The 24,144-nt window shown below is 41.6% G+C and overlaps 1 long non-coding RNA gene across 1 annotated transcript; it reads left to right on the top strand.

The window, feature by feature from the left end:
• The first annotated feature begins 4,606 nt into the window (after positions 1-4,606).
• On the top strand, positions 4,607-18,236 carry LOC115049051 (uncharacterized). The gene is made up of 3 exons (XR_003841103.1): positions 4,607-5,074; positions 14,091-14,298; positions 16,631-18,236. It is a non-coding gene; the product is annotated as an uncharacterized LOC115049051 (long non-coding RNA).
• The last annotated feature ends 5,908 nt before the right edge of the window (positions 18,237-24,144 follow it).

Below are 24,144 nucleotides of genomic sequence, written 5' to 3'. Positions count from 1 at the left end.
ATACTTCTTACAAATTAATTTTTGTGCTGCTGCCGCTGTGACTCTGTGCTTCTGCTGCTGCTGTACCTCTGACTTTGTACTGCTGTTGCTGCTGCGGCTCTGACTCTGCTGCTGTGGCTCTGACTGTGTTGCTGCTGCTGCTGCTCTGACTCTGCTGCTGTGGCTCTGACTGTGTTGCTGCTGCTGCTGCTGTAGCTCTGACTTTGTACTGCTGCTGCTGCTCTGACTCTGACTGTATGCTGCTGCGGCTCTGACTCTGTGTTGCTGCGGCTCTGACTCTGCTGCTGTGGCTCTGACTCTGACTGTGTGCTGCTGCTGCTGCTGCTGCGGCTCTCTCTAAATCGTCTTTTTTCTTTCTTCCCTCCACTCAGTGGGTCGCTTGACTTATGTACGTTCTCTTAGTTATTCATGAAGATACCGTGATATGGTCCTGTCCACAATTCAATGAAATATGATTGGCTAAGACACATGTCAAACTCAAATTCATGCCCACATTGACTTGAATCACACAGGCCTTTGTTACAGCCACCAAAGGTCTCGCAGGAGGAATCACTGATTTAATATCCTACCCAGATACGATTGGAAGAAACATTTTGATTGGTCTGTTTCTCTTTCTATTATATAAACCCATTGTTTCTCAAGAAATATCAGTCCAGGTTTATAGCAATGATCAAGAAATTACTAGACATGACTGAATAAAAATCATTGAAAAATGATTGATGATCAAAAGCAGTCTCAAGCACAAATGATGTCTTACTTAACGGCACTTACCTTAATACCAGGAAAAAAAATCCCAAAACTAGTGGCTCTTTGGAATAAAGAGATATGGCCGAGACTAAAACGAAACAATTTTAATGCATATAACTTAAAGTTATTCCCATATTACGCATTCTACTAGAAATTAGTAGAATATACTTGCATTTGTTATTTATGCAATCATTCGGTCATCTTCAACTGTTTATCAGCCAGGGTTTGCTAAAACAGATTTATGAAGGTAAAATCTTTCTGCAGCAAATTTAGTCAAAAAAATATTGTCCTGATGCTCGGTTAGGCCTTCCATTTGGGATTATGAGGATGGTCACTGTTTACTGAAGCCCCATTACCACTGATCTAAAAATAGACAGCTAAAATTCAGCTTTTGTCAGCAATGAAGAAGGCTTTGCATTGAAATTTGGAAATTTCTTAGCTCCAGCAACAACAGCAACACCATTTTAGTATCTTTTCCTGGTGTCTTTTGTGCAAGCCAACAACTGCAGATGAGATGTGACAGAATCGTCAATTAGCACTTCAGCGACCAATTCATTGTTTCTCCCTGCCGATAGTGTATCACTTGCTTAAGTTATTACAATTTGCGGATGTTGGCTGCTAACATACAAAAGAATGAAGTATTGTGGTGGCACAGAGTGACCCTTGGCTGACTGATCCTATTCTCAAGCTGTTTGTTTGGTCAAACCAAAGCTAAACGCAAATCTTCACTACAACTACTTTCAGTAAAAATTCAAAACTGAGCATCTCTCAAACGTGGAAAGTGAACCTTAAATAAAATATCTGCAGCTATCTCAGCACTGAAGGATCATGAAAAGGGTGGACTGGAGGCAAAAGAGTGACCTCTTTTACAGCAAAAGCCTCGTCTTGACACTAAACCCGTGAGTTGAGGAGGATACACCAAGGCAGCCTCATCACAGTTCAGCAGCACCTCAGAAATCTGACCCGTCTTTAGGATGTTTTCCCTGAAAACTCTCAACATCAATAATCACCTGCAAATCAACATTTGACATCATTATTTTGTGGGATTGTGAGAACAAACATAGTAAAGGCCTCAACATTGAGAGGGAAACCCCTTTTGAAGATCAATACACTGCCGTTTACATAAAATATAATCCATATTTCATATATTTATCCACTACCCCCTATTTTAATGCTGTGGCTTTTCCACAACACAGTTGTGAATGACATTTCTGAAATGGGAGGAAATGTTTTTCATTAAGCAGGAGTTTGTGAATATTTCATCTTACTGCTCAAATGATGGCTGTTAATACCACAGCATTCATAACCCATGCCTCTTATCGCAGCCTGCTCCAACACTTGATGGAATTTGCCATCGCACAATGGTTAGAAAATACACATCAAAGGCAAAACGCATCTAATCTCCTCTACTCTGCACATTGCAAATTTGCTGTGATAATAAGATCCTTCCTTCCCAAGCGTTCTTAGGGATCTGAAGCAAGGATGAGAATTTCATCTCTCTACCCTTCTATTTCTTCCTAACTCACTCTCACCCAGTGTGGCATCACATGGCTGAAGGGGGTTGGTGGAGTACATTTGTTGTACTGCAGTATGAGAGAATCTCTGCAATAGCAACACAGTGTGCTGGAACTTATCCCAACCTTATGTAAAAGGACTATTTTACACTTTCATGCCAGAGACACACACAACAAAGAGGCACAACTGACAGTACAGCACAGTGACCTAGTTTCCACGTGGCCCAGAAAGATTAAGCATGACTCCGTCAGATATGCTTTGGGCACAAAAACCTGGTTCAGTGAATTCAGTCAGGCCACTGCACATCGGTGTGCAGCAAACCTACTGATCAGACTGTAACGGAGAGCCGTTGCTACATTAACCACAGTGCAATTGAATGTGCTACTGAGACCCCATAAGTGCATCTCTTCCTCTCTAAGTTCCAAAGCCAATGATATTCAAAAGGGGAGGTGAGAAGACCCCACAGGTGAAGCCCTGGATTGTGTTTAGTCTGGCAGAGGGCAGACAGAGGACAGACTTGTCATCATAGGCACAGCTGTAGGACAAGCTCCAACAACACCCCTCCATCCCCACCACCCTGACTCTGAGTGCTGTATATACTCCACTCCATCCCCTCCAGGTTATCTGCACACATGGAGAAGGTCATTGACAGAGATGCAATCACAGACATCCCATTAGCACAATGAAAAGATGCTCTAGAGAGAGGTCCGCCACAATATGCAGAAATTAGCTAATGTGAGGACATTGAAGAGGCAGAATTTCAGCCACAGCTGTGATAAAGAAACTATACCCCATGTTGTTTGTGTGGTTGTGTACCTTGATGTTCTGTTTTGCATATCTGAAAATGAAAAGTATTTTAAAATAAAAATAAACTCTAAATAAATCAGAAGCAGAAGCAGTTCTACAGTTATCATTCTGCAGCAGAATCAGGTGAGAAGATCAATTGAGACAGGTTTGGTTTAACTTGGCATAGTTATCTTGTTAGCCACACAGTTATAAAAATAAATACATCCACATACACTGACTTTTTGCTGCATTATTTTCACATCCTTTTAATCTGTTTTAGCCAAGTTCATTTTCCAAAGAGGATTTTAATCAAATCTCAAAATATATTGAGGAACCACTTTTGACGAAGTAAAAGTGAAAGCAAATAATGAACCATGGCAACGTGTAAAATATCTTGTTGGAGGAAAAAAAATAAAAAACCCGAGGCTACATCCACACACTCTCGATTTGAATGGAAATTATCTCTATCCTGACTAAGACATGAAAACACTTATCGCATGATCATTCAGATACAAGCAGCAAGGAAGGAGATAGCCTACTCTGCATTTGATTAGTTACAGGAACAGTGAAGACAGCTGTAGCATTAAATTATACAACTGAACTTTCATAGAACAGATTCTATGGAACACAACAAATGCAAATATAATAAATGATGGTGGTGCTACTGCAGTGTTGATACAGCTCCTATCCCACCAAGCAAACCTAACTGAGGGGACACTGACTGCATATCAAGGTAATAATTTTACCTGACCTTTGTCTCCACTGCACAGACAATTAATTTCATCCCAGGTGATCCCATAAGTTGTCTCCTATTTCACTAATTCATTGTGAGTGTACAGACGGTGAGTGAGGATGAGTAGAGGTAAATGGGTCCTAACATGCACCCAGGTTTCTGCTCTCACTCTAAATGGAAGACTGTTTGTCTATTAGAACAAAGGAAAAGGCTGTGTGTTACAGAGAATCGTGCATCAACTGTTATGCAGGTCACAATGAAATAATAAGGTGTGAATAAAAGCATTTGGCAGCACTTCAGGCCTTGGTCTGTCATCATCATCATCATACACACATACACAGAAATAATTGGTTCATTATACCTGTGAGGGCACTTTCATTTAATGAGAGCACATCCTGTTTCAGATAGACTGACTCACTTAGAAAATTAATCAACCAACAAAAGTGAATACTTGCTGTGTTTTTGTTGGAATTAGAAAAATAAACACAAATAAACAAACTGTGACAAGCTGCTCTCCATATTATAAAGTCACAGCAATTAAAACTCCTCCAAAGACAAAATTCAGTTTTTTCTCAGTAATGTCACTGAGGCTCCGCCCATAGCAGCAGCCTTCAATAGAGAAGCCCTCTACTTTCAATGGTCTGAGCTCTGGCCAATCACACCCTTCCCTTCTCCCAGGCCTCCAGCCAGTCAGAGCAGCCCTCGTTCCACACATGACTCTATGTGTCGCTGTCTATGAACTGCCTTATATATACTGCCTGCAAGAAAATGTGGAGCAGTTCAATAACTTTGTGTTGTAGCCAGTGTGTGTGTGTGTGTGTGTGTGTGTGTGTGTGTGTGTGTATATATGAGTGTGCGCACGCAAGTGTGTTTGGAGGATTGAATGCACATAGGAAAGCATGTGCTTGTTTATCTATGTAGGAGCATGGAAAGAAAGAGTGGAGCACAGAGAGAAAGAGAGAGAGGGAGAGAGAGAGAGACAAAAAGAGTAGAGGGAGGGTAAGGAGGAGAAAGAGACAGATTTGTAAAGCACTTGTATTCGCAAAGTATTGGCTGGGTTCCCACTAGAGGCAGGGAGTTCAGACTGAGAGACTGTGTGTCAGGAGTGTGCGTCTGTGTGTGTGTGTGTGTGTGTGTGTTGGGGAGAAACACAGAGAGGAGTCCGCTGAACCTATTACAGAAGCAACTTTTCAGCCAGTCGACGTGAGGTTTCTCCTGGAGGTCCGTTGCTCTATCATCTTTCTTTTCTTTTTCTTTTTTTTCCAAATATCCGGAGTTGGAGCCATACTAATGGTGAGTGTTTGAACTTGCTCGTCCCTTCTATCGTCATTTCATTTGAACTTCACTTCTCTTCACCACTTGTTCTGACTTTGATTTACACTGTAATGTGACTGTTAAAACCTACTCTTATCCATGTTCATAAAAAAATGGATAACTTTTGTCATGTTTACTTGACACAGTTTGTCTAGAAGTTTGTGTGTACGTGTGTGTGTTTGCGTGTGAAAGAGAGAGCATGAAAGAGAGAGAAAGAGTCCAGACAGAGGCTCTGTGTGTGGGAGGGTTTTGAAAAGGATGTATGTGCGAGAGAGACAGAGAGATTGTGTGTGCCAGAGACAAAGTGTGCCAAGTGTGAAAAGTGTGTGTGTGTGTACTAAAGTCTGTCAGTGTGTGTGTGTCTTTTTTTTCCTAAAGCTTGCTGTGTGGAAATGTGGACTGTGGTAGCCAGTGTCTATGTTTAACTGGGAGGAACTTAGCCAGACAGTAGACAAAAGCGAGGAGGGCTGTCCAGACAGGGCAGGTCAGCCATTAGAGGCAGCGGCAGAGGGACAGGTCAGCCAGCTGCTGCTCCACTCCACTCTAACCCTTGTCCTACTGCCTTCAGTGGTAGGATAAGGGTTAGAGTCGACAATGGGTTAGGGGTGACCACGCTTCACATCAAATTACACACCTTGCAGCTCACACTCTGAAAAGGTTGGACATGTTTCTTTAACAACCAGACAGTTGCTGCATTTTACGCCCAAATTTAATCATGGGCTTTAAAAAAAGAAAACAGCTGCAGCAGTTAAAATGAAAAATTAAACAATTGGATGAATGAGATGAAGTAGAGTTAATGTAGGAGGTGGTTACATGTGGACAAAAGAGGAAGACTAATTTTCAGTGGTTGTTTTATTTTTCTATTCCCTTTTCTGTTGAGCTTCTCCACAGCCTTGCATGGAAGGTGGTTAGGGGGTAATGAGTTTTGAATGTACCTATTGACAGGAAATGCTGTTGTCTCAGTATTTTTATTGATATATTTATTCCCCCATCTTCTTTTCTCCAAAGCTCTTTATCCATCACAAAAACGCATGCAGAAACAATCAGTAAAACATCGTCCCTTTTTATAAATTATGGTCACCGACAGCACAAAGGCTTGACAACAGGACAAACAAATAACATGCGCACACCTTAATAACTTTGGTTTTATTCAAATGCTACAACAGGAAGTACAAAACAAGTGTCTCCAATTTTTGGCATCAATATATATATATTGTAAAAATAATAGTCCTGACTATGTTTGTCTGGAAAGCATTTTCTAAAAGTCTGTCTGTGTGTGTGTGTGTGTGTGTGTGTGTGAACATGAACATGCAGCACACGTCTGAGTACAAGTGAAATGCCTCTACATGTAGAGTCTTGTTAACCAGATATACATCTGCACAAACGACTGGCTACTGGAGCCATAGACTATAACCCTAGAGCCAGTCCATCAGACCGTCACAAACACAGCAGTCAGTGCCCTGGCTAAACGCAGCCGCAGCAGGAAAGTTTTGTCTCCACCAGGAGAAAAAAAAAAACAAAAAACGTGTTCTTAAAAAAAAAAAAAAATGTGCCAGGTCAAACTGTGCTGGTTTATTACAAGCTGCCAAAGTCCTGTGTTGGCAAAGCGATAACATGAACTCTGGGGAGGTAAACTTGAAGCTTTGCCATTTGTTTTTGTTTGGCCTTAAAATGACAATGCGTTATTGTCCGGTATCACTTGTTGATCCGACAATATTGCCTGATCAAGGCAGCAGCTGTGAAAGTGATTTCAGTGGCCCTGCACCTTGGCCCTGTCTGACCTGAACTAAGGTCTGGGTGGACTTTGGCCCCAGCCTTGGAGGTTTGTAAGCGCCCTCTCTACCCCTCACTCCCAGCCAGGCCTGTGTGTACCTGGATTTGAATAGAAACCAGACAGTGATGTCCCCCTCCCCCCCTCTGTCCCCACTACCGCACGGGACAATGAGGATTTGTTAGTGCTCAGCCACAAGCCTGCTGACACAAAGCAAATAGCCTCCCAGTCCGAAACTATGGATTGTAGCACGCTGAAGCACAGGCAGGCCGGACACCAGCAGGGGGGGCCGGGGTAGGGAGGGGAGGGGAGCAGGGCAGTTTGCAGGGGTGGGATTAGAAGACAAGAACTCTGGGTTGGGGGATGGGGACCTGAAATGAACAGGAAATTACTGCCTTTGATGAAGCAGAGGCAGATTCGCACAGGCTGAGTTCCTTCGGGCCTCTTCCTCCCGCCATAAAAAACCTGTCTGAGCAGAAAATGTCAACAGACTTCAAGGCCCCCCATGTGTCACTTCCCTCTGGCTATGATGGAGTTGTTAAGTCTCTACACAGGTGCTAAGCAAACACTTTGCACTTTTTTTTCTCCCACCACTGTATGCTGCCCCCTTCCAAACCTTTCCCTTCCAGTCTTCTTCCTCCCTTCAAATGCTAGGCCCTCACCATGTTGTGGGAATCCTATTAAGTGCTGCATCTATCCAACACGTTTTCACCCAGCCAAAAGAAAAGAAAAGAAAAGAAAAAAAAAAAAAAAAATCACAGTTAAATCCATGTTGTACTGCAGGGGAACCCCAACTCCTAACTTTTCTCCTGCACCAGAAGACAAATGAACAGTGAGTTGTAGCCTGTCTTTTATTGGTAAAAGCAAAAGAGAACTGGCATGTCATTTTGCTTTGACCATGCTTTGGCTGAGACGAGGAGACGCGCAGTACTGGTCTCTGCATCAAGTACAATTTACTAATGATTCAATGATAAAGCTGCTTTCTTTCAACTTATGGCCACTATATTTGAATATCTTAAATAGTGAACTCCCCTTGTTCTCAGGGTGTTTACTTTCCTGAGCATGCAGGAAAACGGTGATGTGTGTGTTCAGTGAATATCAGGGTCGATTAGAGAGTGTCGTCTGGTCAGGCTTCAGCAGATTAGACAGCCGGAGCAGATACAGGCCGCAGGCTGTTCGTCTGGTGCTTTGACCCACATTGCGCTGATGTGGACGTCACTTCCCATTACACTGCTTGCAACTACAATTGCTTGCCACATCAGCGGACCAGAGTGGACCAGGATCTAAATGCCCTCCCCAAGAAGGACACCTTGCTCCCCATCACTTCTTGCTGTCATATGGCAAGCATTGACTGTCCCATCATCCCAGCTACAGGAAGTACTGGATGATTTATAGTGAGGCATCACCACCCCTGATTATGTGGGTGGTGGATCTGGCATGATATCAGAGTGTTGACCTTGATGCTATACTATTAATATCTAAGCATCTGGATGTCAATTCAATCAACTGAAAGCTTGTGATGGTTTGACCTGCTATATATTTAATGCAAAGTGAATAAAATTTGCCTAACTTCTCTGCAATCTTTAAAATTTCCCAGCATTGTTTGTCCCCATGATGGCAGGATTTTGGAATATTAGCAGCTTGTTTATCCCTGTTGCCCCTTTGCATGTGAAGTGATATAATGACTAGATCCAGTTTCTCAGGCAGTGGAAGTGTCCACGCTGACAGGCTGCTGCTTCTTTAACCTCGTTGTCCTGTGTAGGTTATACAACTCATGTTCTAGTGAGTTTGATCTCTCAATCTGACATTTCAACAAGCGCTTGAAACATAAATACACATTCCCAAACAGCCTATCATTGGTGCACCACTGCATGCACACTCGTTTAGAGAGCAAAAGAGGCCTCTGCAGTGGCTTGATAGCTGACTGACAGAGACAGGTCTGTTTGCAGGCTGCCTGAAAGATAATTGGCAGCTATGGAGTGAAAAGCAGGCTCAGCAACAGATAAGGGCCATGTGGAAAGCTCCATAATCAGCACGGATTAGCAAACGATAAATCATAGGTTCACACAAGTATGCTGTCACTGCTAGAAGAGCTGGGGCTTTGGGGGGTTGGGGGTATATGGAAAAACTGGGATAGAGTGTGTACGAGCGGATGAGAAGAGAGTGAAAAGTCAGAAAAATGTGAATGTTTTTCCAACAATTCAAAAGAAAAATTACAATAATACCATCTAGCAGGTCAGCAGGAGAAGCAGGCTGAGAGGGGAAATGAAGAGAGGAGAAATTAAAAGCTCTGCTAACATTTCGGCTAATACAATCTTCTGCCTGTCAGATTACTTTCTTTAATCCAGGAAGGTTTAACGCCTCTTAAAAATCTGAAAGGAGACATGTATTCAGCAGAGATTTTCCTCTGCAACAGAAAAAGTAGGTGCTGGGGAGGAGGGTTAAGTCTATGAGCAACTCTCCAAAAGCACTGGCCTCAACAATTCGACTTGCATACTCGTCAAACTGCTGCAGAGTATCAGCTGCGATATTAGACTTAAACATCCCCGACTTCTGCTGCAGTAACTGTTTGCTGCTCACATATCATCACGCATTTATGCATCTGTAGAAATGTCATACATGAGCTCTCTTTGGAGTAAGCTGTCGCCTGTCTTTTATAAATACAGTAGAACAAAAAAAAAAAACCATGAGCTTAACTTTGGCTTAGGCTGTGCTGATCAGGTCAACAGTGCAAAAAGCGTGGTACAGCGCATTAAGGACACAGTGTCCCTGCTGTTGTGATGTAGCCCCCCCCCCCTTAATGTGATGGAACATGACACTTTGTGCTGTTTGTCATGCAAAAACCTGAGTAATGCAGCTTTAAGGGAATATGTCAATGTAGAAAAAAAAGACAATAACCCTGGTTAATCTAATAGATGAATCAAGGTGCTAAGAGTGCCAGAATTAGGGGCTTTGATTTTAAAAATGTCACACAAGATAAATGAAAAAAAAAAATGCCCATGTTTTGTCTCTGGTGTGTTTACGGCTGCTTATTTTTCAGTGTTGCAATTTCATTTTTGATTCTTCATGATTCAAACGTATGAGGCCTGTCTGGTCAAGAAGTGACCAATATCTATGTCATTCCCATGCTGGTTCATCGCATTGGCTCCCTTTGACAACTAAGATGGGAAATCAAAAAAGCCTCCTATGACATTCACCTATGACATTCACTCCTCTATCTCAAAATATTCCAGTGTAAGACCTAGCTGTGCAGGTGGGCTGGGTGATGAGGATAATGGCCCGGTTCCCAATTCCCTGCCCCCTACAGTGTAATACTGCAGTCCAGAGTGCAGTGAGTCTGAGCAGCAGACAGACAAGGGAAATGTGCATCGCTTAATATTTAGTTTGTTTCTTTCATTATACATTGGTTTACTTCTTAAAAATTCTGTTGCAAATACTCAATTAAGACCCTGAGATTCAAACTGACTGAGTTCCCTCCTAATGAGATATAATAGTTGGAGCGATGATTCTGGGTGCAAGCTTTCACAATGCCAGTGTTCTAAGGGGGCTGCAAGTCTGACCTCAGGATAAAGTCTGTTGAAGATTAATAAAAAAAAAAAAAAAAAGTGACAGCGGTATCCAGAGATATCTCATGGTTAAATCCAGAACACAAGTACAAAAGACTATCCTGCTTTGTTCAAGAGTCTCAAAACTGCTGCAAGAGCCTAGGATATTCATCAGTTTCATCACTCCTGAGTGAAATGAGCTGATAACGCTTTGGAGAAGTGAGGGGAGCATGACATGCAGCACGCAGCCCTCTGTGGCAATGCTATGGGGATGGATGAGTCAACTACAGCCAGACACAGACAGATGTGATGCGATGCGATCAAGTCCATCAATGCTTGGTTCAAAGTTGTACAGCAGAGAGCGAGAGAGAGCCAATAGAGACAGGGAGGAAGGGAGGGTGATGAAGGTTGCTGCCAGGAGGAGGCAGGAAGAGAGAAAAGGTAAGTCAACAGCAGGGGGGGGGGGGGGGGGGGGTATTCAGGGAAACATGATGTCACCATTGGGTGAGAGTCACGGGCTATTGCTGAGAACGGAGCTGGTAGCATTAATGCAGTTAGAGTTGGGAATGAAACCCCTGATACCTTTGCAGGATGACATAGCTACCAGTTCTGATGTTGTCAAACAATGACTTCAGTAAGTAGTCCATATATCAAGGTTTCATTTACTGATGTTGAGTACCTTTAAAAGGGGAATCCAGCATTTTAAGACCTTTATTCCTTTGTTATATATTATAAAATTTTCCACACCATAAAGTGTCTTTACCCTGTTAAAGAAGACAAAACTAAAAGTAAAAACATACTGGAACTAGACTGGTGAGGTTTTACATATGAAAGCAGAATGATCATTAACACTGGTGCTGAAAAAATTCTGAATGATGACATAGTATAGAACAATACAGGATCGGTTTTTGGCCCAATACACAGAAAGAGCTGCTCAAGTCAACTTAATGGATATACACTAATATTGGGATATTTGGGCTTGATTGTATCATTGCATGAAAAAAAAAGAAAAAAAGAAAAATTAATCAAATTACATCATACTCACATCATAAGAGTTCTGTCACTGCTCCTGTGCCTAAGCCTAATTTATTCACAGATCGCTCTACTTTACTAGTGTGTGACAACAACTGTATCAGCAGGACAACCAAAGAGGATGCTGTGTGACCCAGTTGCTCACTTAATCTCATTAAAAACATCTTAATTCCCACAGATATTAAAATGTCCAATATGAAGTGAAGCATATTTTTTGAATTTTTGGGCAGGAGATGATTGCTCTCTCCCGGTCTACAATTTCATCTTCCTTCAGGAACCGTCTCACACTGACTGGATGATAATAAAAACAATAACAACAACAATAAGAAGAAGATTAACAGCTAAAAAAACTTAATGGGAGGATGCTTGCAAGGATGTATTTGAAGTATTACTAAACAGGCAGCTAAGCATTGCTGGGGGTATGAAGTTAGCTGTGGGTATGGCTTTGTGAGGACAGATATTGACCTTTTTTTTGAGCATGCGGTTGCAGGAAAGTAGTGCTTGCTCTTCAAGCCGATGAGATTAATGGCATTTCTAAGCAAGTGGTCCTATGCTGCAAAGGTCCAGTGGGAAATCAGGGGGTGGAGGCTGAGGTGTTTTAGATTTGTCTGCAAATCAACCAATTATTGACCGGTTCTTAAAATTGTCTCATTTTGGCTGAGATTATTTAGATTCAGATTTATCAGGCCTCATCTCTGTGGCCTGATGAAACAACAACTCAGTTTGCAAAACAGAGTCGTCCTGGTGCACAGAGTGAATTCTCCTGGGTTATAGTCTGACAATACTCTGACAATAACTCCCACAGGAACCAAGTCTTCACATCGTAGCTGTTTCTTGGGACTTTTTCCCTTTCATGTGGCTCAATCCTTTCAAAGGAAACCAACTGATTACCAAATGGACAGTTTAACACAAAAACTGTTTAAACCACTTTAAACTGTCCAATCCTAGCAAACTGACTTGTGCACTGATGAGAAATTTGAGCCCATTTCGCAGAATTTCTGTGCATCTGTGTTGCTGTAGCCTCAGCAGCACTAAGCCCTGGCTAGAAACCAGCCAGCTATGCAGGCAATCCGACAGAGAGTACACTGTGTGCTTCTCATTGTCCAACCCCTGGAATGTGCTGACGATGCAGGGTTCATGCTGGTTCAGTCACACTGTTGCACTCTTCACTCTGGCCCCATCACGCTCTAATGGTCGCCCAGCTATTTTTACATACTATACACTTTGTAAGTTTGTCAGTTATGCAAAGTTCCTGGGGGGCATGCCAGCAACGGATTATCAAGTACCCCGATGCAGAAGTGCAGGTGCAGCCACACCTCAAACTGATAAATAATAAGTCAATGTGCTGCATGTTAACACACATTTCCCATAAGTGTTCTCAAGCACAAGGAAAACGGAAGTCAAGTCGGATATTTAAAAAAAAAAAAAGAAGGTGGGGGGGGGGGGGGGGTTGGAAGAGCGAAATTTGAGAATGAAAAGAAAAAAGGCTCTGTGAGTCTCGGGCAAGCAGCCAAACAGTACAAGTGCCAAGGAGGGAAATCACTGAAGCCTGAGCCAGAGTGACTGAAAAAACTATGGCTTCCCACCTTGTGCGTGTGAGCAGAATGTTGCTGAAATGCTGAAATTGTATATATATTAAAATAAAATAAAAAAATGCATTTAAAAAAAAGATAAAAGTGAAATGGGATTAGATTGGATAAGAAAATGATTACTCCAGGCAGCTGCTTTTACACTAAGGTATAAATGTACTAAGGCTTTCAAAAGTTATTTAGATTGCTAGTAGAAGTATTGGGATGTTGATAAAATTAAATCTTTTTTACTTTGAATGTGGAAAGTTTTCTCACAGCTAATTTGTCTTCAACACCAGGTGGTAATTAAACAGATGATTTGGTTTCATGTTGTGACAATGGTAATGTCTCACGATGGTCAGTGAACTGTGTCAAAGGGGAAAAAAACTAAACCGTCTCTCTCTTTTCCAGCTAAATCATTCATTATGCATAGAGTAGGAGCATGTGACTTCCCTCTGAGAGCCTGCAGTGTGAAGAAAACATTGAAAGTCTCAAGATCCAATTTCTAATTCTCCATCTGATTGACCGAACTGAGCACAAGTCCTGCAGAACTGCAACTAATTGCCACAGTGAGAAACATAACACACTCAATGCCGACTTAACAGGTTTCAGTATCGCCTGAAATCAGAGAACCCCCAACTTACATCAAATTCTAAATTTCAATGTGAAAAGAGGATGTGGGACAAACAGAATACTGTGCTCCAAATCTCCTTCCTGTATGGAGGGAAGTGGCAAAAACAGGGGAGAGAAAGACAGAAGAGGAGAGACAGACAGAGAGTGCATTAATAAAACATGACTGCATGATTTTCCAACCTCAAAGAGGCGAACACAGGAAGGCGCACTCCCAGAGCAGTAGCTGAGGTTCAGTGCAGGGTAAAGGGAACAGTAATCTCTAACTAGCTCAACACTGCAATGCACTAGCTTAAGCTGTGGGGCACGGCAGCTTTCTCTGATCTCACTTGCACCAATTCTCCTGCTTCCATGAGCCAGACAGACAATGTCTTCTGTCCTTTTATTCCTGCCATTTCAATTTTCTTTCAATGTTTTTTTTTTTTGTTGTTTTTTTTTTTTTGCTGCAGGCTGGAGATGAGATGGGCGCAGCTCAGTGGAGACAGATGAGAGTTTTGTTAGTAGTTCTGCAGAAGGTGAAGATGATGACAGCGAGTGTGGGGTTCACCACGTCTGCAGGGCTATTTAAGGAAACCCAAACCTGTGCATCATCACTGCTTGTCTCCTCGCTCCTCCTGGCTTCTCATCAACATCAATTGAACCTCAACGCCGACACAGGTGGTAACACGTCTTGGCATGCAGTTGCTCCTTCACACAGGCCAAAAGAATCAAACGCAAACACAGACACACAGACCCACACAGCTGTCTTTCTTTGGATTAGTATTGCAAAGTTTGTGTTTTGCATTGTTGTGTCATTCATAGATTTGAACTGCGGGTATTTTAAAAACGTGGTTTGAATGGTAAACCAGCAAGTAAATGACAGAGTCAAACTCTGACAATGAAGAATAAGCTGCCATTAATCAAAACAATCAGTACCCTCTGGTTCCTACAGTGAACATTCAACGCTGTCGGTGAGTTTGAGCTCTTAAGAAAACCATCGACCGTTGACTGTACCCTGTGGCACACCATAACATACAAATACATCTTGGAGACCAGACATCATGATATTTTTCAGCCTGTCTAATTTTCATGGTGCATGGATCCAGATTAAACCTTCAGCATGAGAAATTCTGTGTCACCTGTCACTCAAGAGCCCCTCACTCTCAAGGCTGCAATAAACATTCATTGCTGTCGGTGGGTTTAAATGAGAATAACTCACTGATCAATGAATGCAGACTGCGGTTCAAACACCCCAGTGATCACTTAGACCTGATGTGCTCCAAAGCTCAAGCTTGGTATCATACTATTGACTGAATTGGTTTGATATGGGGGATCAAAAGTATCTCATCATTCCGTGTTAAATTTTGGTGAAGTAAATGGGTGAATTGCTTTAGCAAAATTCAGCCAATCAACGTGCAGTATAATTGAACCAGCATCTAATAGAGCTAGAGAATGTCTGCTTATTCAATTAACCTTACTACAACAAAGATTCCTACTGTACACCTTAAGTTCTGGCTTATTTTAACCACAAACAGACCAGAAAGTGTCCTGTCATGAAGTGCTTTTGCCCATTTTTCCAGAACACTCAGAACCTTCAATATCCAGCAGTTTACCATATGTCGAAAGAATGTATTAACTGTTAACAATGAAGAAAAGGATTCAGCAATTTCAGCACAAGTGGAATTACTGTAATGACCCTATCTTGTCTGTGAAGTGCAACTTCTCATCTTCTAGAAACTGCTGGCATGTCTCCAATAGAGCAAACATTCACAAACTTACAGTAATTCGATATGTAGTGGCCATTGGCTACACATTCGGTTTAGGGTTAAGAGTAAAGAGATCAAGCTCAAAACAAAAACATCTAATGTAATGTGTGGTACTTTTCTGGTTAAATGGATTTGACAAAACCATCAATAACAATTAATGTGAAAAATCCATAACCAAGTGTTGGTATCATCACCAAATCTAACATTTTTGAGCAATACCTAGTCCTAACCAAAGGACTTAAAGCAACATGCTAATTCTGTTGGTGAGAGTGAAGGTAAACGAAAGCTCTGCATGGACAACTATGTGGGGCGATGCAATGATGTTTAGAACAACACAGATTTTTAAAAATAGATGTGATTTTGGTACTCCTTTTATTTAACGGTGACACTTGAGACAGACTGGAAAGCCAGGACAGAGAAAAGGGATGACATGGTTTTCACAAAATGTCACTCAAAATAAGAAAAATATATGTCCTCTCACTCACCCACAGTAACTGATTATTTGGTTGTCTGGATTTTCAAATAGCCTACCTACCAATACATCGGAGATCAATGGGAACAGAAATGAAAACTACCCATGATAAAATCAGTACTGTATCCAGAAAAACAAGTACAGTCCAAATTGAAGCAGAAATCTCAGGTTACCTCCACCTTAGAACATTTTCATTTGAAAGCCAAAATGATCTCCTAAAAGAACATCTCACATTACCCTTCACATTCACTGAATATGTTTTAGCCAGCGAAATTAGGAAGCAGATTGTCTGGAGGAACATTAAAGATAGTTCTAGGACTAAAATACAGAATTACGTTAGCAAAAACAAGGGAAGTGACATTGCGTTCACCACCACCGACCCAATCAGGGAGGGCATGGAAGTCTATGTCATGTCACGTTTCCAGAGACAGCAGTTTCTATTTGTCCAGACTACACATGATTCTTGAGTCTCGAGTGTGTACTGCTGCTGGGATAAATAAAGGCAAATCAAATCTAACCTAATCTAACATTAAAGGCAGAGGAAGAGATTAATTTAAATATAGAAGAGAAAACTGGAGCATCACATTTGTTTGTTGGTCTTTGTATGGTGCTTTGTATTTCTTTAAGATCCCAGGCCAGGATACCCCCCCCCCCCCAAAAAAAAAAAAAAAGCAGAACGTATGTTGATGCGTTTCCATTTTACTACACCATGTGAAGACAAAATTCCATCTGTTTTCACCATTAATAAAACGTATTCGTTGTTTTCATGTAGGATATTGGACATTGATGAGAACCACACATCAACAGCATGTCTCTGACCAATGTGCATACACACCGTGCCTGTGATGAATGAACCTCATCAGCCACTCCTCATGTCTCTGCAGGTTGGTTTTTGAACTATGTGGACTGGATTTGAATGGAAGGCAGCAGCAGCCTGAGCTGTGGACAATGACATGTTTGAACACCAACAGCATTATGGTATGCGTTGAGTTGTCAGCTGGAAAAAGATGGGGACTTTGGGGCATTTTTTCAAAATTTAAAGCCCTGTTTTGTTGCTAATTTTGAATAATAGAAATGCGTTTTTGATTTGAAGTGATATAAATAATATAATTGTATAGAGGATGTACCCTTGAAGCTAATTGTACTTGCCTTGTATGGACACTGAAGGGTGACATGATATTCATACAATATCATGTTCATATTCAGACCGCAGTCTCAGCACTGTCAGTTTTACCAGGTAGGTAGGGGTGTAACATGCCTTCCCATTGTGACCCAATTAATTCCCTGACTTCTCTCAGATTTTCCATAACAACCTGGAACTGGCTCTGACCTCAACTGACGTCAAACTTGCATTATATTCATGTCTGTTTTCACATCTATTGCAAAGAAAAATGTGTGAAGCATGCTGGAAACCTCTGTGGGCAGTGTGCCATAAAGCTGCTGTTCTTGGTATTGTTTTGGTATTCTCATGTCCCCCTGACCTGAACTCGCCAAACTACAGCTTCTCTCCAAAGCCAGAGGAAACATGTCAAGAGCATGTTTTAAGAGAGACAGGCAGCTTTGGGGTTTGCACGTGGAACATTTGTAATTCTAACACAGCTTCTAAGCAATTGCAAATGACCAAATTTGAATTTTACTTCACACGCACATTACATATATATAAATTGAAATGTGAAACAATTTGTGCCCACAAGTATTAGAAAGTTAATCAGCCACATAAGTGTGTCATTGGATGACTGGTGGAGATCTACACATATGGAAATAATCTCATAATTGCCCTGTACATTTACACTAACATACTGGGAAGTTTCAAACTCAAAACCAGAACAGACCTAAAAGAACAGTTACTTTAAAGTGCAAAAGCGTCACGGAGGGCAATGAGAAGCAGCCTATGTTGAAATTAACCATGATCCTCCCTAACTTTTGTCTTACAAGCTAAAATGAGAGTAGTATGTAGTCACTGAAACCAAAAACACCTGAAAATCTAAAGGTTTGTGTTATTTAAGGATATTACGATTTAATTGTGACTTCATATAGGGGTTTAATCTAATCTAAGAAATAAATGAACGGCCAAATGAAATGTCAGCATAGGTTTGCTGCAGTTTTGAGTTTAACAACAAAGCCACAGAAGGCTATGTGTGGTGGATGAATAAAATTTGCTCATACCAGGGCCACACAAAAGTCTACTTGTTTATCCCTGTGGAGTTGGGCTTTGTCATCATACACTGTGAAGTTATAGGCACTGACACTCAGAACAGCATGACCCACTTCTTCCTGACCTGGAAACACTCCACAGGCTGACCCCCGAGCCTAATGCCAGCATGAGTTGCATCAAGCGAGACTAAACAGGAAAAAAAAAAAAAAAAAAAAAAAAAGGGTGAGTCAAATCTAGGCTAATCATGAATTATAAAAAGTGAAGCTTATAAGAAAGCCAAGTGGTCAGCAACAGTGTGTTCACAATGAAGAAGACTGAGGCACCCACTGGAGAAACAAGAAATATCAAGCAAAACAAATACTGCTACTGATGATCTTTCATTCTTGATGTGCTTATCTTTATATTGACTGGAGTAAAAGAAAGTCCTAAGGCCTTAAGTGATAGCACATCTTCCATGGAGGAAATGCACCACCGAAGAACAAAGACAGGAATCTGAAGCAGCGTCAAGTGTCACTCCTTTGTGCAGCATGTAGGAAATGAAAACCTGGTGAAGTCAAATGATTGTGGACAAAGCCATATGAAGTAAACCTAGTAATATGAGGACAAAGGAAAGGCATGTGATGGGCTCCTGCCAAGCAGTTCCATATGGGTGTTGAGTTCACTGGGTCCAGGTGGCACGTGGAGCCTACCTCAAATGGGAGCTCAATCAAGGCTCTGCTGCCCCCTCTTGGCCTGGCATGTGTAGTGCAGCACAAGGCCGATGCGCTGATTTAGGAGTTGGGTTGCATAACCACTTAAATTTCATGGTCCTCTACGACATCCTGTTATCAAATTTATTATGGGCCTGCCTTGTCACAACAGAATATTACAATCACATTAACTATACTCATCTCCTTCGATAGATTTAGATAGATATAAAAACATTAATGAAATCACGTTGACATTCTTTTTCATGTATTAAGACACCATGATTGAAGTGACTGTAAAGAGCATGTAGGGGCTGAGTGAAAAAAGTCATTGACATGTAAGCTGACCAGAGCAAGTCCTATCCTCTGCTAGTAATGATTAACCATGGTACACAGAGGGCTGTGATAATTCTACTGACGAACCACTCTGCTGCAGCCATTGGTCAATTCTGCAGCAGAAATGAATGGAAGAGGTCCAAAGGGTAAAACTTGACCCATACAAGCTGTAAACCTGGATTTCATATGAAAAATTGAAGTCTCAAAATCATCATTTGAATTTTTTGGACATAAGCCAAGACAAAGGCCTGAAAAATTGAGGATAAAACTTTAAATATGAGTAACTGGATGTGTGACTCATTAAGTGACTGACTCCAGCCTTTATGAACTACATCTGTGCCCAGGACAGCTCAGTTTATTGCCCTATGAAGCACAGAATAATCCATAATAAAGCCCCATCTGCAGATTCAGGAAGAAGGTGATGCTGAAGGGACACGAACAAACTGTCATAGGAAAATGTAAATTAACAGTAGAACTTTATCCACAGGGTTAGTGGTGAAAACAGCTGTTGCTAACTCAGCTATTTGGCCCCTGACCTAGGATTTTTGGACACTGAATGGAGGTCTCTCAATTCCCACCCCTGTCAGAACATTTACAAGCCTGAGGAGACCTGCCTCAGCCCCCTTGACCCCAGCGTCACCTTTGCCCAGTGTATGCACTGAGGCATCCTGGGAGCAGAGGGAGAGAGAGTGGCTGCGGCCGTGAGTCCACCTCGTTCTGTTTATAACCCAATCAGACACACCATCATAAATCCACGTCTTCTCCTGCAGCATGCAACAATACCAGCCTTTCACTGTTTGCACAGGTTTAATAGTTCCTCTTGGGCCTTTCCACTTCTTAGCGATCACCCCCCACCCTCTTTCTCCTCTTGCAGGTTTATAAAGGGGGTGATGAGAAAGCCTAGGCTGGAGGAGCTGCACACAATCAGGTCAGCACAGAGTAACAGCGAGGTCAGCAGTTTCTGAACTGTGCCCGACCTCTGACCCTTTCATGGTGCCACCTGGTGCTGCGATCACAGCCAGAGGAGTCCCAACTGAACTTCGCCTGAACCTGGACCTTAACATTGGACCATTGCATCACCCCTAGCCCTTTGTTCCCCATTTCCTCTGAGCCAGGAATCACGTGTCTGACATTTTTATATCTCATATTTAAGGTTATGTTTCAGCCACCATAGAGGGACATTTCTGATGATGGCAGGAGAAAAAGTGCGGTATTGTAACTATGAAACAACCAACACCTCTGTGTCACAAAACACAAACACAGTGAGATGGACTTAAGATTTCTTATGCAAGAAAAGAGGTTTAATTTTTTCCAATCACAAACCTGAGGACAATTTCTTCAACCTTTTCAGTCCAAGTTTCTCAGCTAGCGAGACAGAAGTTGCTCCATTATTACTGATCTTACACTGCCCTCTGTTGGACATGATTGAAAATGCCGTAATTTATTGAAATACGATTCTAACCACGGGATGGCGCTAATTTTCTTTAATCTTATACACTGAAACTATTCTTAGGGAGTGGGGATGCCCATTTATTTGACATTTGACATACTGTAGTGTACTGAGTCGATCTGTAAGTGCAGCAGCAGAAGTAGGAACACAATGCACCAAGTGAAATTGTTCAGATTACCAACACAGCTGAGAAGTAAATACAAGAGTGTGAACTTACCCATGCTGTCGTTATGCTCAGACTCCAGTGGATGGTCACTGTAAAACCCTGAGGAAAGACACACAGAGGCAGGTCAGCAGTCAGAGACACACATAATTGAACATAAAGGTAATCTCACTTGAGACAAAGCGAAGGATATTATATCCATCAGAAGTGTCCTTGCTAAAAGTCAAAGTTTTTTTTGTTTTTTTTTTTACATTTTGTATTGAACACAGTGCATGTCAGCTACAGCTTCATAGAGTTCATAAGGTTATCTATTTCCTTCAGTGTTACACTGAAAGAAAAGTTACAATAAAGTGGGTTATCTCAAAAACATACCCAGTGCATTTCAAGCACAACTATCTTCCCTGTGTTATGTTGTCTCCTGCATTGCTGAACCAGACAGACAAATTTTAAATGTAAACAAAAGGAAAAATTCTCAATAGTCACAGTTTCCGAAGTCAGTTTCCAGGCCTCAGATAATTAGACTTGACACTATGTCTGTCTGTCGCCTGACATCTTGTATCTGTCATATGATAAAAGATACCATCATGGAAAAAAAATGTGGAGTCAAGGGGTCTACATCTTATTTTTTTTTTACACCAGGCTGCCTGTACAGGTTAAATAGGTTCATAACAGTCCCTCAGTATAGTCAAAAAAATTTTCCCCCCTAAAAAAACCTAAATAAATGACTTCTGCTTTTTAGATTGATTATTAAATATATATATGATGGCTTCCATATTGAAAAATGGATGTAGCAGCAAATGTAAAGGCTATGAAGGCTTTCGCATACATGTTTTCCAATGATCAAATGGCAAACCATCACCCACTGGTCTGTCAAATGCTATTTTGAAGCCTCAAGCTTGTGTTGTTGTTGTTTTATTTTTAAACCAGAAGAAACTATTTTTGGAGGAGAAATTAGAGCTGAGGAAGAGTGAGGGGTGGATTTGGCCTTATCTGTGCTCTGTCTGATTCTCAGGCAGGTTAATTTTTGCAGTAGTCACACCCGAATGCATACACTGCTATCTTTTATATGGAACTTTAACTTAGAAATTTGAGGTTTTGTTGTTGTATGGAAGAAGACTTCACTCAAAAGCAATTGAGGACATAAATGCAGGAAACGTTTTCCTGAGCTATTAAAGTGAGAAATTCCTTGTAGCCTTCCATAGAAACGATTCCTTTTGAAATAAGTAAAGTCACCCTCTGCTGGTCATTAAATAGAATGCAGGTTTTAGATATGCAATGGTTTCACTTTTCACACACTGAATTCTGTATGCACTTCATGTTGCCAATGGAAGGGGTGGGGCAAACTTGCGGACTGCAGAGCCAGACCAAAGGGGCCAGCAGATCAAATGTAAAACAGTAGAATGTCATTTTAAATATAGACTATATGCAGTTACATTTTCTAGAAACAACTTTTTGAAATGAAATTATATTCTTATAGTCTTAGGACGGTGGGAGGAAACCTGAGTGCTTGGAGGAAACCCACACAGACTCAGGGAGAACATGCAAACTCCACACAGAACCCGCAACCTTCTTGTTTCAGGGCAACGGTGCCACTATGCTGCCATGCTGCAAAATTCAAGTACCAACATCGTCTGTTCTCACATTCCTGTACATTTTCATTCTGTCTTATGGGAACAAATCGTTATTGCTTCATATTCGATCCCAGGTGGAAACTGGGGGCAGGACACAATAAATACAGCTCTGCCAGTGGGGTTCCCTATCACAACTGATCGAGATGGCCCAAAGACTCCCTGCTCAGAGGGCCTTGCAATCGATTTTGGAAGTGAGAGAAGCTATCAATAATGCTGTACAGGAAGAGGTTTCAAAATGTGAGGATCACATTTCAGAAAATCTGACAGCCTGACAGACACTTTGAAGAAGAGGATGAGATTGAGCACCATCTATTTCCAAAGCAAAGAGGAGCTTCAGGACCAGCATGTCAGCAGCAGGACCAGAACAAACCCATCAGCAGCTAGCAAGTGAAGTATGCAACCAGGGCCAATGCAGATAGCAGTTAGTCAAGTGTAGGACATCAAGACTTCTTTTGAGCTTTTCATCTCACATTCCATCCACAAAATCAGAACCATTAAGACAGTGTGGGATAAGTAGTGCACCACCTACCCCTATTTTATAACTCTGGGCATAATGTCACCATTGATAAGCAGCTGATGCCATTTAGTGGCCGCTGCCCCTTTACGCAGGATACTGTATACCATATAAACCTGCAAACTGACATATAAAGATCTTCCAGTGATACCACTTCCTCTGATGCTTGGAACATACAAGTCTACACAGGGATGGAGGCATCCCAGGGAAAGCCCAAGGAATGGAAGCTGTCCTGGACATAATTTGACTCATTTGACACATTATCATGTGTAAAAATGTTTTTACCCCGCACAGGCTGGGGCAGGAGCTGCTAAAGAGGAAGCTTACCATGGTGGGAGCAATACAGAAAACCAAGTCTTTACTCCCATCACAACTGCTGCCTACAAATAACAAGGCTTCACAGTTGTCCAGACTGTCATGGTTGCTATATGTGTTCAGCTTGAGTTGTGTAGACAGACCTGAATGGGTTAAATTTCTAATGAAGTTTAACTAAATAAACTAAATAAATAGTTATGAAAGACCTTGCTTCATTGATAAATTTGTTGAATATTGTCAACTCATATTTCATTTTGTTACGAAACAACAAAAAACAAGTGGTACTTTCATTCATAAATGTGATCTAACAAGGTAAAATTGCAAATATTAAACATATATGTTGTTTATATTGCTTAGAACAGGGATGAAGGAGGCATGTGTTAATGTATTTTAATTTAAAACTGTTTGATTGTGTTTTTAAAATCCCCAAAAATGTAAGTCCTTCAGACCCCAGAAAACTGCCTGAATAACAAAAGCATGAACACAAAACAAGTTAAAAGATTTTTAAGCAGGCCATCAAAGGTGGACCATAAGTATTAGATTGTAGCACATGATACATCTACCATGTGGGTCTCATTGGTACCCCAGAACAATCTGTTTCCTTCAGATTGATTACCCGCCCCCTGATGTCTGAGTTTTATTTTATATCCATTTCTTTCCCCCATCTCGGCTCCATCAGCAGCTTGGCCATCTGTGTGGCCACTGTGTGGACACACGGCATTTGCGTCTCAGTTACATGGAGCCTTGTGAGCTCCATTGCTCACATCACAGTCAACAGCTCTGATACCCGTTTCAGTATATCAGCCTCATATCAACAGCTGTAGACCCCTGACCTGACACACGCCAGCTTAACCCCCCCCCAAAAAAAAGCTCTGCTGCCCCACAATGAACAGTAGCATATGTTCTCCCTGGAGCATATCCCAACACACACAAGCTCTGTTCCACATCACACATGCCTCGCTCTCTCCTCTTCAGACACAATCATATTGACCAGAATGCAGTCAATTATTGTGTATGTGAGTATCATTGACATGGG

This window comes from Echeneis naucrates, chromosome 9 (assembly GCF_900963305.1).
Source record: "Echeneis naucrates chromosome 9, fEcheNa1.1, whole genome shotgun sequence".
In the NCBI taxonomy this organism is placed as follows: Eukaryota; Metazoa; Chordata; class Actinopteri; order Carangiformes; family Echeneidae; genus Echeneis; species Echeneis naucrates.
This window is presented reverse-complemented; position numbering and strand designations above follow the sequence as displayed.